This window comes from Corvus cornix, chromosome 5, assembly GCF_000738735.6.
Source record: "Corvus cornix cornix isolate S_Up_H32 chromosome 5, ASM73873v5, whole genome shotgun sequence".
Taxonomy (NCBI): Eukaryota; Metazoa; Chordata; class Aves; order Passeriformes; family Corvidae; genus Corvus; species Corvus cornix.
In genome coordinates this window covers 40,287,887-40,302,962 of record NC_046335.1, presented here as the reverse complement: position 1 = coordinate 40,302,962, position 15,076 = coordinate 40,287,887, and the positions used below count along the sequence as shown (strand labels likewise).

The following is a 15,076-nucleotide window of genomic DNA, read 5'->3' as shown; positions in this document are numbered from 1 at the left end:
GTGCATTAACAAGACTGTGGTCAACCTCACTGCTGTGACTCAGAACCATACCAGCAGCTGTGCAGATTTCAAAGATAGTATCAATTCTGTACTGCTGCCATTGCTCCTCTGTGGGAAGGCAAAGAACAGATGCAAGCAGCATACAACAACCAGGAAGCTGAGAAAAAAAGGAACACACTGCTTCCCTTGAGGAGAGAGCGGTTCAGCTTCACGTTTATCAGACATGGTAAATGTTCATGTTTATCAGACAGGTTAATCAAAGGTGGATCTTCAAACAAATCTTCAAACAAAGTCAAGAAGACTATCAAATTTAAGATCCTGGCAATTAAAATCAAAGAAGTGGTCAAGGATTTTTAATAACAAAATCTGAAACCTTCCTGCAATGTCTGATAGGTGCCTGATAATGAAGGAAGCATAAAATTTATATTAAATATAATTCCATCAGCATAAATATTATACAGAAAACCCATGCAATTTATATCATGCAACAGAAAACACCTTTAAATATATTCCTTGACACTACACACCAAGTTTTATAGACCCTAAATGTTAGAGTAAAAAACATGTACTACTACTAGAGTACATTTCATTTCACAGAGGTTTCGGGTCTTTTAAGTTGCTGGTATTTGAAAAATTGTTAACATCTTTTCCTTGAGCAGGCTTCACCACAAACCAACTAAAATAGCGTGATATTAAGAGACTATTCCTTCAAATGTACATTTCAATGTTCCTTCTGAAGTGGTTGTTATTTTCCTATCTCCTACTTTCACTATCCATTAGCCAATCTTGTATTATTTTCTTACTCCTCTCCTGCTTAATTCATGAAGAAAATTTTTAGAAAATTATACATGTCCTTCCTACTTAGGGATAAAAAGCAAATATAATTTTAAAAGTTACAGGTTGATTTTTAACCATTTTGAATATCATCTTTTTCTCTCAGTTTATAATGTATGAAGGAGAGCAGACAGACATTGCAATGAATTTACTATGGGTTAAAGGCTCCACAAAAAAAGTGCTTCATTCATTCCCAAAGCAAGTATATATTGGTAGTAAGTCAGGTTTCCCTACACTACCCAATGACTGTGGTACAAGCTACCCTATGTGATCAGAATAATCTAGCATAATTATATAGTTTTGTATATATATGTCTGCATGCATATAATATGGATATGTTTAATCTATACTATTCATATAACCCAGTTTTCAAAGAGCAAAGAACTTTACAAATTGTATCAAGCATCACTTCTGTTTTCTTTTATAACAGCAGCTTCATCTAATCATAGATCACCCTTTCCCATCAGTCAAGAGATGCTGACAGACACCAAGCAAAGAAAACAAGGCAGTACTCAAACACCAAGAGATACAGAATCATGAATAAGGGGTTTCTGCTAAATCCTGATCCCAGTAAGAGGACAGTAGGAAAAGAAAAGCTAATATATGGAAGAACTCTGGGAAGCATGAAAGAAAAGACATTGAGGCAATGTTAAAAAAAAAAACAAAACACGTCATTTTAAGCCTGATATACAAGCAAAATTTGTAGCAGCTTTTACTCTACTCTTAGTTTTACAGAGATACAGTTTGACATCAGTGCTGTCCATCATTGAACTCATTAGAGAGCCTACTGGATAAAGAAGGACAAACGTGTCACTACACTTCATACATTTCCATCAGGAAATAGAAAGTCTAAAGCTGTAAAATGCAAGATAAAAGATAGATGAGAGAGAAAATGTTTTGTTGAAGCTCAAAATGCACCCAGAAGAACTAATGAGTCTGCCTTCCAAATACCTTTTCTCTACACACGATACATTATGTCACCAATTACACACATGTAATTAGTGCAATTAAGGGAAGACAGACACCTGTAATAGTACAAGTGCCATTAGAAATTAGTTCAAATGACAGTACTCCATTTTGGTTTACTACTGATTATTCTTAAATACTGTCACATTGTATTTTTTTATGTTAGCACATACTAACTGCACACCTGGGACTATCCACCGTGAAAATAACAGTAAATCTTCACACAGCATATCCAAACACAGCTAAAAAATTCTCAGATGGGAATCCACAGTTCACAGCACTTTTTATCTACAATCACATTTGACCTAACATAATAATAAAAAAAAAAAGCCATAATCTAAGGGCCCCAAGCTCTAGGTACACTTCAACACCAGGAGATGACAGTTAATAAACACAGTATTAATAAAATATTTTCAAGCAACAACCAAGAAAAGAACTGTCCAAAGGAGCATTCCAAATGTTTCCATTTCACAGTACTAATGATTTCAAAAAGAACAGTTAAAACTATGACCTTTTTCAATAAGATATGCTTAAACCAGATAAATAATTTTACTGTGGTTGCTTGTGCCAGGGAAGGTAAGAAGTTAAATACTACACAACTATAGAAGACTTCAAGAGAAAAGCCAGTAACAAAAATCTGAAGATTCCCTGTTTGCTTATGACTTCAAGGAGCTCTTGAGTAACAGAATGGCACAGAGAACATTAAGTACACAAGCAGATCTTTACTGTCCTAGAAGTCAGACCACAGTAAACCCCTTTAAGAAACAAAAAAATGGCTAAATATGTTTGACTTGCAGTTGCCAGTAAGTTCTACCCACTACTTACAAACTCCTCAGCAGGAAACAATTTTCATGAACACTCAGGATGCATCTTTGCTGTCTAACACAGTATGACCATATTGTAGCATTTCACATCAGAATCACAAGGAAATATATTTAAATGAAAATTTAAGGACTGTGAAAAAGTCTTTCTGTATTCATATTAGTTATATAAACATGAAGAAAGTCAAAAGGCCTGACTCAGAGTGAAAGTTGTTCAGAATCTGCATGCTCCTTCAAGATAGCACTCTGAAATAAACAAGATACAATTCTGCTTACTATTTTTCCCACTTATTTTCAAATATAACCATGTAATTGATACCCTAGTTAAATTTCTGATGGGACACAAAAGTATTACCTCCATTTACTAGCTCAGATTTTTGAAAACATAAAAATCAGTCATATGAATCTATAAAATTAAAAGGCCAAGATGAATCATTTAATTTTCTAAACAATCTATAGCAAAACACCTCTCCTATGAGGAAAGGCTGACAGAATTGGGTTTGTTCAGCCTGAAAAAGAGAAGGCTTCAGGGTAACCTAACTGCTGCCTTCCAGTACCTGAAGGGAGCCTGCAAGAAAGATGGAGAGGGACTCTTGACAGAAGTGTGTAGCGGCAGGACAACAGGGGATGGCTTCAAACTGAGAGTAGATCTAGATCAGATAATAGGAAGAAATTATTTCCTGTGAGAGTGGTGAGGCGTTGGAACAGGTCACCCAGAGATGTTGTGGATGCCCCATCCCTGGAAGTGTTCAAGGCCAGGCTGGAGGGAGCTCTGAGAAACCTGGTCTAGTGGAAGGTGTCCCTGCCCAGGGCAGGGGTGTTGGAACTGAATGATCTTTAAGGTCTCTTCCTATACAAACCATTCTATGACTCCATGACATTCAGGGTATCATACCAATGCCTTAATCAGCACGGCATGACTTGAAAATACCTGAAAATCTGTACTATATTGTACCACAGTCAGTTTTATGCTCATCTTCCAAATCTCGCCTCTAAGAAAAGGGCTCTCCACTGGAGAAAGCAGGATGTTATGTAAGCAAGAGTAATCCTGGAATCAGACAGGCCGAAGTACTACAAAAGGGATCCCCAAAGTTAACAAATATAAAAAGACCAATCAAAGATCAGATGGCTCAGGGGGAATACATGTCACATCAACAAAAACTGCAGATAAAAAGGACTTAATCTTTCCCTAATGACAACTGATATCCACTTGACATAAAAAGTTGGATAAAAGGATATTTTAACCATATGTGAAACCTGTTAACTGTGAACAAACCAACACTGGGGACATGCTTGCAGTTAACCAATCTATTTAGCAGGCATACAAATGTGACAGTTCCCCTTCTATTCTTGTGAAGAATGAGTAAGCCCACCCCAAAGACCCACAGCACTCAGATACAGCTGGAATAGTAAATGTACTCCATCACTCTTATCTACATAAGAACGTGTGTCACAAAAGGCACAGTCTTGGGAGTCTTAACTGAAAATACATTTGGTCACAAAGTTGTGACTGCCTCTGCAAAGCAGGGACAGCAGGATCTTATCTGCTGCAGGACTTCAGGAAACAGTGGATTTGGATGTAAGCAAAAATCATTGCTCTGTAAAACAGTATTTCAAATTCATTCCTTGGAAAGCCTAGCATCAAAACATCTCTGGTGAAGAGATACCAGCATATCCTGTTACATCTCAACACATGGTTTTATGACCCTATGTCAGATATCAGTACTTGGGGTATTTCCTATTCTTGTCCCAATAGCTTGAAGCAACTAGACATGTTCAGTGTGCCTAAGGATAAACCGTGAGTGATTTTGTGCACACATACAGAAGGGTCTTAAGAGCAAGCAACTGAATACAGACTGTGTTCTCTCAGCTCTTCTGTAGACACAGAATCTGCAGAATTATTAACATTACCTATGCATGACACTGCAGTATGTTGTACAGGAAAATCAAACAAGCATTTTAAATTTTGCTGATCTCTCTGTATCTCATATGTATGCCTGGCTCCTTGAGAGACCAACATTTCTTTGCTCTACTTATACTGAATCCCTCATCTGTAAGAGCATGATCCATTGTAATTAAGTGAAGAAGGATAAAAGGGCTTTCTCACATGCATTACAAGGATCCTGCTGCCTCTGAAAAAAAAATGACATCAGAAAAAAACATCAAAACCCACTAGGGAACATCCCCTGTTCCCTAGGAAGTACCCAAAGCATATATCTGCAAAATTTGAAAATATTGTTGTAGGATATAAGCTGCCATATAACCAAAACTGCCATCCATCTTTCCACCCTGGCAGAGCAAACTTCAGAGTATTGATACCTAGTCCAGCACCACCTCATTGAAGTTAAAAGACAAAAACCACTGCAAAGAGAATGTCTGAAATCCCGACTGATGGGTAGGCATCTGCAACGAAGATAACTCAAGAACATCTTTCAGTGCCACTGAATGCCTCCAGTGAGCCACATGAGGAAAAAGGTGTAATTCATGCTGTCCTAGCTGCTATAACTTAAGAACACCCCAAGCAATAGACAGATCAAAAAGTCGGATGCTGTACTGTTAAAATACAAATCCCAAGATAACTGTGAAACAGATTTAGTTACTGAACAGAAATGTGAACACATGCATCAAGAAGATTGTAAACTGTGAACAAGTCATTCTAAACCCCAGACTACAGAAAAAGGAAGGGCAAAGACTATCTAAGCATACTAAGACATGGCACAATACCACAAAGGTGTCTCAGTGAAACCGTCAGAAGTAAGGAAAGCAATTAATTTATGTTTGGGTTTTAGCTTTTCTCTTGTATATTCAAATCCTGCCCTAAATAAATGCTTGCCTAGGCAGCTGGGGGAAACTACAGACATAAGGTGCCCTGCCATGAATGGTTCTATACAACTTGGGGTGGGAGAAAAACAAAAGGGGGATGAGGAGAGAGAGTACCATCCACATTAGATGATTGCATCCTTGAGAGGGAATAGTTTTTGCTGTTGCAGTGTGAGCACTGATTGTCAGACAAAAGAAGCTGTTTAGCAAACACCCTAAAGGAGACAAGATGTCAGCTAAGTACAGCATATCAAAAACCTGTATACATACGTCAGGTATACTACCTACTTCATCATAAATAGAGGCACAGAGCGAAAGACAAAGTTTCAGGCAATCTGAAAGCTCACATTCTGACACTTGGTCAACAGAAATTTCCTTAGAGGCAAACCACTTAAAGAAGAAATTTTTGTAATTGAATACCTTAATAATTTTTAAAAATATTTTTACAAATATGTGTTATGAACTCTTCAATAAACAGCATATTGGATAAATACTTACTTTAATATTTACTACATACTTGCACAAAAACACCTTCAAAAGAATAAACTTCAGAAAGTTTAACAAATATATTGGTACCCATACAAATCAGACTTACCTTGAAAAGTTACTGTGTCACTGTGCAAAAAAATTATGGTGAAGTACAACATAAGTAATATAATAAACTAAAGATGAATATTGGGAGGTTATTGGAAGGGAATTCCTACTGCTCTTTTATAAAACCTTTTGTAAGAGCAATACTTTGAAGAAAGAATTTAACTCACAGCAAGTCAAAATTGATGTCCATAAGATATTCACAGCAATGTTCCACAAGCTTCTAAAGAGTCTGTAGCGTGCAGAATTAATAATGTCATGGCGATATTTATTGCTATTAACTGTCTCACAAAAGAAATTCCCTAACATTACAGAAAATTATTCATCTTGCTACTATAAGATTATGAAGCAAACATATAATGAAAGCACACTCCTAAAAAGCATTTACATTCAGAATATTGCTACCACAAAGCAATTGTAGCAGCACAAACTTCATCAAGTTCTAGAATGGCCAACAGCTGAAGTATTTATTTTTACTCTGTTATATATTATATATACATATTTTGAAAAGAAATTATGTGCATTATGCTTTATTAATAGCCAATATTTGATGGAACTAAATACAGTGGTTGATTCACTGGAAACTATGCTTTGCAACAGAAATCACCATTTGTTTTAGGGAGGATACCTAAAGAGTACAGGGTAGCAAATACAAATGAAGAGGCAAAAACCTCAGAAAAAGATCATTCCTCATGTAACAGCTCATACTTAAAGAACAAAAATGAAAAATAATTTTTAAATATACATATACATCCAGTCTGTTATTTCACAGTAGTTCTCTGCTACAGGCAACTCTTCTGATTTGAAGACCTCTAGCCAAGTCTTCCAAAACAGTTCCTGGGCTCCTCACATCTTACGACTACTTCTCTTCCTTTATTTATTCCTCACCCTGAAAATGCGGCAGGGGAGGGAGAAAAGAGCAGGAAGAAACAATAATGATGTGAGGGAAGTAGTATATAATATTGGGGGGGGGGGGGGAGGGGAAATCAGAATTGATTGCAACTGATTTAACAGATTGTCAGAAAATCACCACCTTGAAATGATGCATTATGAGCTACATAATACGAATTTACATACTTATCATGACAAATGACCAAGAGAGATCACCAATTTTGAAGGCTGACACATACTTCCTTGTAGAAGAATCATTTTTCACTTTAAGTTGCCAAAGGCTTTTCAAGATGACCCACTCTGTGCCAGGTGTCCATGTCAAAGTTACTTCAATATTTACATGGTATGCAAAACATATTTTTCCTCTTTCCAAGGAAAGCCACATAGAAATACACTTTCATGTCATTACAAAAGGTTATTTTTCTTCAAAAAGTTTAATCACTTGAATGCTTTAAGCTCCACATGCATCTTTCTAAGAGACAGCAAAATGCTTACCCTGACATACAAATGATGCTTTTGTCAAGCTCACTGTAATGCTACTGTTACTGATTTTGTTTTGATATGTTGCAGCTGAGCCACCTACATATCCTGCCTGTACTTATTCCATTCTTGTATAAGGCTTCTGGGAACTTAAGATCCACGGTTGTAGACTCACAGGATAACAGAGCTTGGAAGGGACCTCCACACGTCCCTCAGTCCAGTCTCCTGCTCATGGTCAGATACCAGATAAGAATGGGTTGCTCAGCTTTACCTGTTTGTGTCCTGGAAACCTCTAAGACAGAAGCTACACAGCTTCTCAGGGCAACCCCTTACACAGCTTGACTATCCCCATGGAAAGAATTTTTCCTTACATCCAGTCTGAACCTTCTTTGTTTCAATTTATGAACACTGCCTCATGTCTTCTCCCCACGCATCTCAGTGCAGAGCCTGAGTCCTTCTCAGTGATGTCCTCAAAAAAAACAGCATGTTGTTGTTTGATCCCACTGAAATCACGTGTTTCTCAGGCTAAACAAACCAATCTCTCTCAGCCTCTCCTCACAGGATGAGTGTTCCAGCTCCCTGATCATCTTGGGAGTCCTCCACCAACTTCACTTCCATTTATCAATGTCTTTCCTGTAGAGTCCCAAAACTGGGCACAGCACTCTAGATGCGGTCTAATGAGCAGCAAGTAGAGAGGAACAACCACTTCCCTCTCTCTGCTGGCTATGTTCCTTCTCATAAAGTTCAGGAGGTTGTTGCCTTTGTTTTCTTTAGGCTGAGAGTCGGGGTTGTGGAGAGCAAGAGGGAAAGGGACAGGAAAAGGAGAGAAGGCTTCTGTGAAACCTTAGAGCACCTTCCAGTACCTAAAGGGGGTCTACATGACAGCTGAAGAGGGACTTCTGACAAGGGCATGTAGTGATAGGGCAAGGGAGAATGGCCTTCACTGGAAGAGGGAAGGTTTAGATAAGATACCAGGAAGAAATTTTTTATTGCAAGAGTAGTGGAACTCTGGAGCAGGCTGCCCAGAGAGGTTGCGGATGCCACATCCCTGGAAGTGCTCAAGGCCAGGCTGGATGGGGCTTTGAGCAACCTGCTCTAGTGGAAGGTGTCCCTGCCCATGGCGGGGGGGTTGGACCTGGACGATCTTTTATGTCCCTTTGTATAGGCTCTGAGATAATTTTTTTTCTTTTCCTTAGCAGCCCTCAGTGCTGTGCTTTACATTGGTAGCTGGAAACCATTCTGTGATTCTGCAGGGGCATGCTGCTGCTGATCCATGGTTAGAGTGCTGTCTACCAGGACCCCATGTTTCTCCAGCAGAGCTGCTTTCCAGCCTGTCAGTCCCCAGCCTGTATCACCGCAAGGTGCTCCTCCTACAGGTGTAGGACTTTGAAGTTTTCTTGAATAAAGCTCCAGATGGGCCTTGTGTTCACAGTGACAAAGTCCCTCTGAATGGCAGCCCATCATCAAGCACAGCAACTATTCCCCCCAATTTGGTGTAATCTCCATGCACAACAGCATACTTTATCACCTACTCAGGACAAATCCCTGCAGTACCCCTCTTGTTCATCAACCTCTCTATATGACACATTAAGCACTTCTTGTTAAGTCCATCCATCCAACCAGTCTTTTTTATATCATCTAGCTCTCCAGCAATCTGTAATGTCCAAATCTGGATACAAGAATATTGTTGGCAACAGAGCTGAAAATCTTGCTAAAGTCCAGGAAGATTAAATCCACTGTTCTTCCCTCATCCAAAGTCAGTCATTTTACCATAGAAGGCAATCTGCCTTTTTACCTTTAATAAATCCATGCTGATTGCTCCCATTCACTTCCTTCCTCTTGTGTCCAGAAATGTGCTCCAAGAACACCCACGCCCTTATTTTCCCCAGGGACAAAAAGGAAGCTACCCAGTTTGTAGCTCTTTGGGCTGTATTTTGGCCTTTTTATGCATTTGTTCAGCCATTGGGAGGGTCTTCTGGTATCTAAGATGCTTCAGAGATGATGGGGAAGGACCTCACTGTGACTCTGGCACGCCCTATCAGCATTCACAGGCAGGGTGCATTTGGCCACACGCATAGGTAGGGTTTGAGTTCTCTCAATAATCCCCAACTGAATCCTCAGCCACTGCTGGTAGTTGCTCTCCTCAAACCCTTGTTACTAAGCACAGAGGCCTGGGAGACCTTGCTGGCAATGACTCACCAAGGAACAGAGGGATCAGGATACTCCAGCTTTATCTGCATCCACCCTCACTATGACACATCACTACCCAAAAGAAGCTCATATTTTACTTGTCCTGCTTTTCACTACTCAAGTACTAGAAGAAACTCTTCTTGCTGGCCTTGATCTCCCTCGTAAGTGTCATCTCTAGGTGAGCATTGGCTCTCTTGATGTCATCCCTATATACTAGGACAATTTTTCTAAATTTCTCCTTCGTAGCCTGTCCCAGCTGGCCCTGCTTGCATATCCCATTTTTGCACTACAGCTCAGACATGAGTTCCCCATGAAGTCAAGCTCACCTCTTGATAGGCCTGCCTGTTTTCCTGACTATCAGGATGGAGCACTGCCATCTAAATTTATTCTCAGTGATATCCCTGCTGGATCCAACAAGTATGAAAATATAAGCTATCCACATAAACAAAAGGGTGGAAAAGAGAGGAAGCAATAAAATTTGACTAAAGAAAGAACTGCAATGTGGGGAAAAAGCTGATACAGTTGACAAGAGCGAACACAATCTTGAGTTTGGGATAGAGACCAAGTCTGAGATAGGTAGGAAGACAGGCAGGAAAGGAAAAAACAAATTCAGATGAGGGAAGCCAGGAAGAATGAAGCACAAAACTGAAGGTGGAAAACTACAGAAGACAACAGGAGCCAGTGGAAATTCACAACACGGAAAGGACAGACCCTCTTTATGACAGAGAACTGGATGTGAAACTGAGGATAGTGGACAGAAACCTGAGACCAGCGGAGAGGACTGTGAAAAGCTAGAAAGGATTCAAACAGTGAAAGAAACTATAAACAATTTATTAGAACCTCTATGCACAGCAGTTCTGGATGTCAGATAAGAAGCCCTTTATCAAGAAACAAACTGTTTACTTGGGGAAAATAGGATTGTGATAAAAATTTCAGAATAGGACAAAGATTGGGACAGGGAGATATTACACAAGGAATAAGCAGAAAAATCAGCATCCAACAGAACATGCTCAGTGCCAGAGCCTGGAATAGAACCCAAGATTCCAGAGTTTCACCTCTACTTTCAAACACTTAAAAATCTCAGAAAACCATACACAGACAACATCATTTGGACCACAGCCGAATCACAAATTACTAGTATCACATTCCCAGCTAGCTCAAATGGCACAAGTCTCATGGCAAAATAGACAAATTTCAGCATTTTTAAAGACTTGTATACTATATGCATATTAGTCATATATGCAATCCCACAGGACAGGGGATTTCCTCCTGTCCATCAGGCTTGCTGACTTTTTTTTAATCTAGAATGCTGAACATTCTGGTTATGCGCAAAGAATTTCACAGAGTTTTAAACAGTTGACTATCAAAACCCTAACATCGATTCAAAAAAAATACAGTCACATGACAAAAATTAAACGTTATTTGATCTTGTTCTCTGTGCCCTTGTGCCCAAGGTACTCTTGCTGTGTTACTGAACAAAATGCTAGAAAAAAAAAAAAAAATCAATGTTATATTACACAAGGACCTTGCCATATGCACTGCAAATGTTGGCAAGTGTGTTGTTAATGAGAGAGGTATTGCAGGAAAAGGGACAGAATTAATATTGTCCTGGAAAATTTTCTTTTCTTCTTCTTTCTTGCACACAAATAATTTTTAAAAGAAAAAAAATATATTAAAAAACCCCACAAACTTTTAATGAGCAATCCACTTTCCATCAAAACTATGGACTCAGTACTTTGGGGTTAACACTGCAACAGATCTAAGTATTTATACTTGCAGACTACATCAACACACACCATACTACAAATCAAGCAGTGAGGTCTTTTCTAGATAGGCATTCATGGATTGCTGTTGAGGGGTTTATTGAAAACAACGAAGAAAAGCCAGATTACTGTTAGTAAATTAGAACTTTATGGGAAAACATCTTAGAACACATAAATCATTAAAACATTGATAGATTATTTTGAAAAATCATATCATAAAGGTCCTAAATTGGATATTCAACACAAAGGAATACATAATAGATCTCAGGAGACTTATGTGAAAATATTACTAGTGAAACATGCAGGCACTAGAGACTGAAGGTAATGAAACAGCAAAAGAGGAAATTAAGAAGGTACAGTATGAACAGCACATAAACAAATAGTAAGGCCACACATTATTTGACACCAAGAAAAAGGATTCAATATCACACACTGAACACCATCTATGCCATTCTATGCTATATACTGAAAGCAACATTGTAGGGGAAAACATAACATTTAGCCCTACATTTACAGGTCGCATTACAGTTCTTACAAGAATCTCTAATTCTAGCTTTTCATGACTTGTAAGAGCTTGACCTTGCAACTTCAAAGTTCTTTGGATACAGTTTTTGTTGCGCAATATCAAAACACATACTCTATTTCCCTAAAAAACTCACACATCACTTCACCTGCAGATTATTTTCATCCTACAAGAAATGCATATTAATGCAATCATACATAGCATGCATCATCTACAATTGTATTCCTTATCATATTAGAAGCATATTCTATGACCAAACAACAAGCTTTTGAACGAGTCCAGAAAATTAAGTCACTTTTGCTTTGACACTAGCTCCCCCTCCAGACCAGCCTAAGATTATAGTAATGACTTTTTACTTTAATTCTGACTCTGCAACAAGATATAAATACTCAAGTCCAAACCTTCTTCATCTTTACCCACTTAAATGTCAATGAACAGACTGATCTGATAAAATATAAATAAAATTATCATATATTATTTTTAACTGCATACATTCCAAGCCTGGGAAAATCATTTGGTTTAGAAAAGATCTGACAGATAAAGCACCTATTCCATACTGCCACACAAAGACAGAAATGGACCAAAAAAAAAAAAATTTTACACTATGAATGGTGTGCAATATTTGTAATACATAAGCATTCAATTACACAAACAAGTCTCTATTTGCAGTCTCAATAAAGTGATCATAAACCACAGATGTCAAACCAAAGGGAAGCCCCTGTGTGGTTTAGTACAACCTTTACTGATTCACTTAGGGTGAAGTAGATCCATTTCTACTCCAGCAAGTATAGCTCACTTTTTTTTTTCTCGTATTAGCTAGAACTAGTATCTTTGCAGTTGTTCAGCTCATGAAACTGCCAAAATTTTAAACAAATGAAGACAAAGGACTAAAAGGGAAAGAAAGCTACAACTTCCAACTGACCACCTGTATTTCCCAGTTGTCAAATGTCCTGGCAACTACATCACTAAAAGAGTGAATTTGCCTAATTCAACACTCCAAGTTGATTCCTGCCTTTCCCTCATTGTTGAGCTTCTCACTCAGAAAATATGAGTAACTAATTATACTTCCAACTTTGAAAAAGGCTGTCTTATTACGTGTAGTTGGGAAAATATGCAAACTTTGCAATATGCTAGTGTGCCTGCTTAAGGTACATATACCTACGAAACCCTAACAAGCATCAATAAAAATCTCGCAGTAAGCATAGCTGCAATAACCAGAGAAACAGACTCTACTGGAACTACATCAAAGCAGAGTCACCAACTCCTCATAACTAATTTTCTTTAATAATGAAAGGAATTATAGCCGAGTTATTTGTAAAAGCAGAAGCAATGTTGGCCACTTATTTGCTTTTGCATTTCAGACTTTTCTGAAGTTTTTGACGACTTGTAGTGGAAAACTAGTAGGAAAAATAAATAAGATTAATACTATAAAATCAAGAAACCTTTTCATGCTCACTCTTTCTGAAGTATTTACTCCACTGACTTTCAGGCCTAGACATTAAGATCCTGTACTTTGGGATAGAAGGAGTATGTGTGTATATATGTACACATGTATACTGAAACATACAGCTTTCAGCTATATTGTTTCAGTATACAAACACACACAGACACAGAGAACTGCCAAGTGCTAATACAAAATCGCAGATAAGTACAAGGACATTCTGAACAGAGGGTTGTTTCCCACATCCATGTACACACAGCACGTGCATCACACTGTACCATGCGTGCGTTGAGGGCGCAAGGACAGCAGGTACTGCCCCGAGGAAGTGACAGTCTTTGAACAAACAATTTTACAGCTGATGTCTTTGCCCATAGGCTTCTGGTACAACCTGCACCACTGCACTGTAGTTCCTGCCTCTTGTACCCTCCACCAAGAGTTTCTGAAAGCAGAGGATCACAGCCTGGTCTTTGCATCAAGAACACAGTGCGCGCACTACCTGCACACACGTGTGAAAGACCTGAGCATACATCAAACACTAACTCGCCTAGAGGTAAATCGCCACAGCCTTACCAGTAACAGGATCCACGACCAAAGCACTTAATTGTGCCGAAATACAGGAAAGGTCTCCGTGGGAAAAGCCCCAGGCAACAACCGATGGCTCTGTACCCGTGTCAGACAAGCACTTCCTCGAGCTACCAGGCGGCCCTAGAGCGTGAGGTCCGTCCTCAAAGCCCACGTTTCCCATGTATTTCACCCTGCCAAAACCAGGCGTTCCCTCGGGCGTCCGCAGTTCCCGGGACAAGGAAAGTTGGAGGCCGCTCCCCGCGCCCTGCGGCCGCGGCGCACGGGACCGTGGCAGCCGCGCTCCGCGCTGCGGGAACCCCGCTGCCCACGCCGCGCCCGGGGCAACGCTGCCGCCCCGGGCTCGCACGCATCTCCCTCCCGGGCCCGGCCCGGCCCCGCCGCCGACGGTGATGCCCCGGCCGCCCGCCCGCCGAGCCCGGCCTCCCCTTCCTCCGCCGCGCTCTCCGGCCGCCCCAGGCCCCACCAGCGACCCTCAGGTGAGGGAGCCCACGGGGACCCCCGGCACACGGCGGGGACCGGCCCCCTCCCCGCCATCACCACCCTGGCGGCGGCGGCAGCGGTTGCTGAGCAGCGCCCGAGTCGCAAAAGCGGCGCCGCCAGGCCCGGGGGAGGGATGGGGAGCGATGGCCGGAGCAGCCCCGTCTCGCCTCGGTACCCGCTTCCCCGCCGCCGCGGCTGCCGCTCAGCCCCCGCATCCCCTTACCCGAGTGCCGGCGCCGCCGGCGGAGCCCGCGCTGCCGCTGCCGCGGGTGCCGGGCGGGGGGGCGGCGGGGCGGGCGGCGGAGCGGCGGGAGGAGACGGAAGCAGGAACCCGCCGCCGGCGGAGCGGAGCCGGCGGGGACGGGGCGCGGGCAGGGCGCGCGCCGAGGGCGGGGAGCGGCCGCGCGGGCAGCTGTGACAGCGGCGCACGGCCCGGGCAGCGCGCGCCCCCGCGAGCGCGGTAGGAAGAGCCGCGCCGCGGGCGCGCGCCTGCCGGGAAAAGCAGCCTATGGGAGCGCGAGCCGGGCCTCGGTGCCGCGGGGAGCGCCCCCGTCACGGAGCGCCGGAGCGCGCATTGCGCGCCCCGGACCTGCCGCCGCCGCTCCCCCCGGCCCCGCCGCCTCCTCCCGCGCGCCCTCGCCCCGGGAGCGGCCGGGCGGGACGGGCTCGGCATCGTCCCCCCGTCGCTGCG

At 41.6% G+C, this 15,076-nt stretch overlaps 1 protein-coding gene across 3 annotated transcripts in view; it reads right to left on the bottom strand.

The window, feature by feature from the left end:
• The window catches only part of FUT8 (fucosyltransferase 8), a 105,984-nt gene extending 91,310 nt beyond the window's left edge, over positions 1–14,674 (bottom strand). For all 3 annotated transcript variants that reach the window (XM_039552097.1, XM_039552096.1, XM_039552098.1), the window contains exon 1: positions 14,609–14,674. The gene's annotated coding sequence lies outside the window, so the exon portion shown is untranslated. The remainder of the gene's footprint in view (positions 1–14,608) is intronic.
• Between the last annotated feature and the right edge of the window lie 402 nt (positions 14,675–15,076).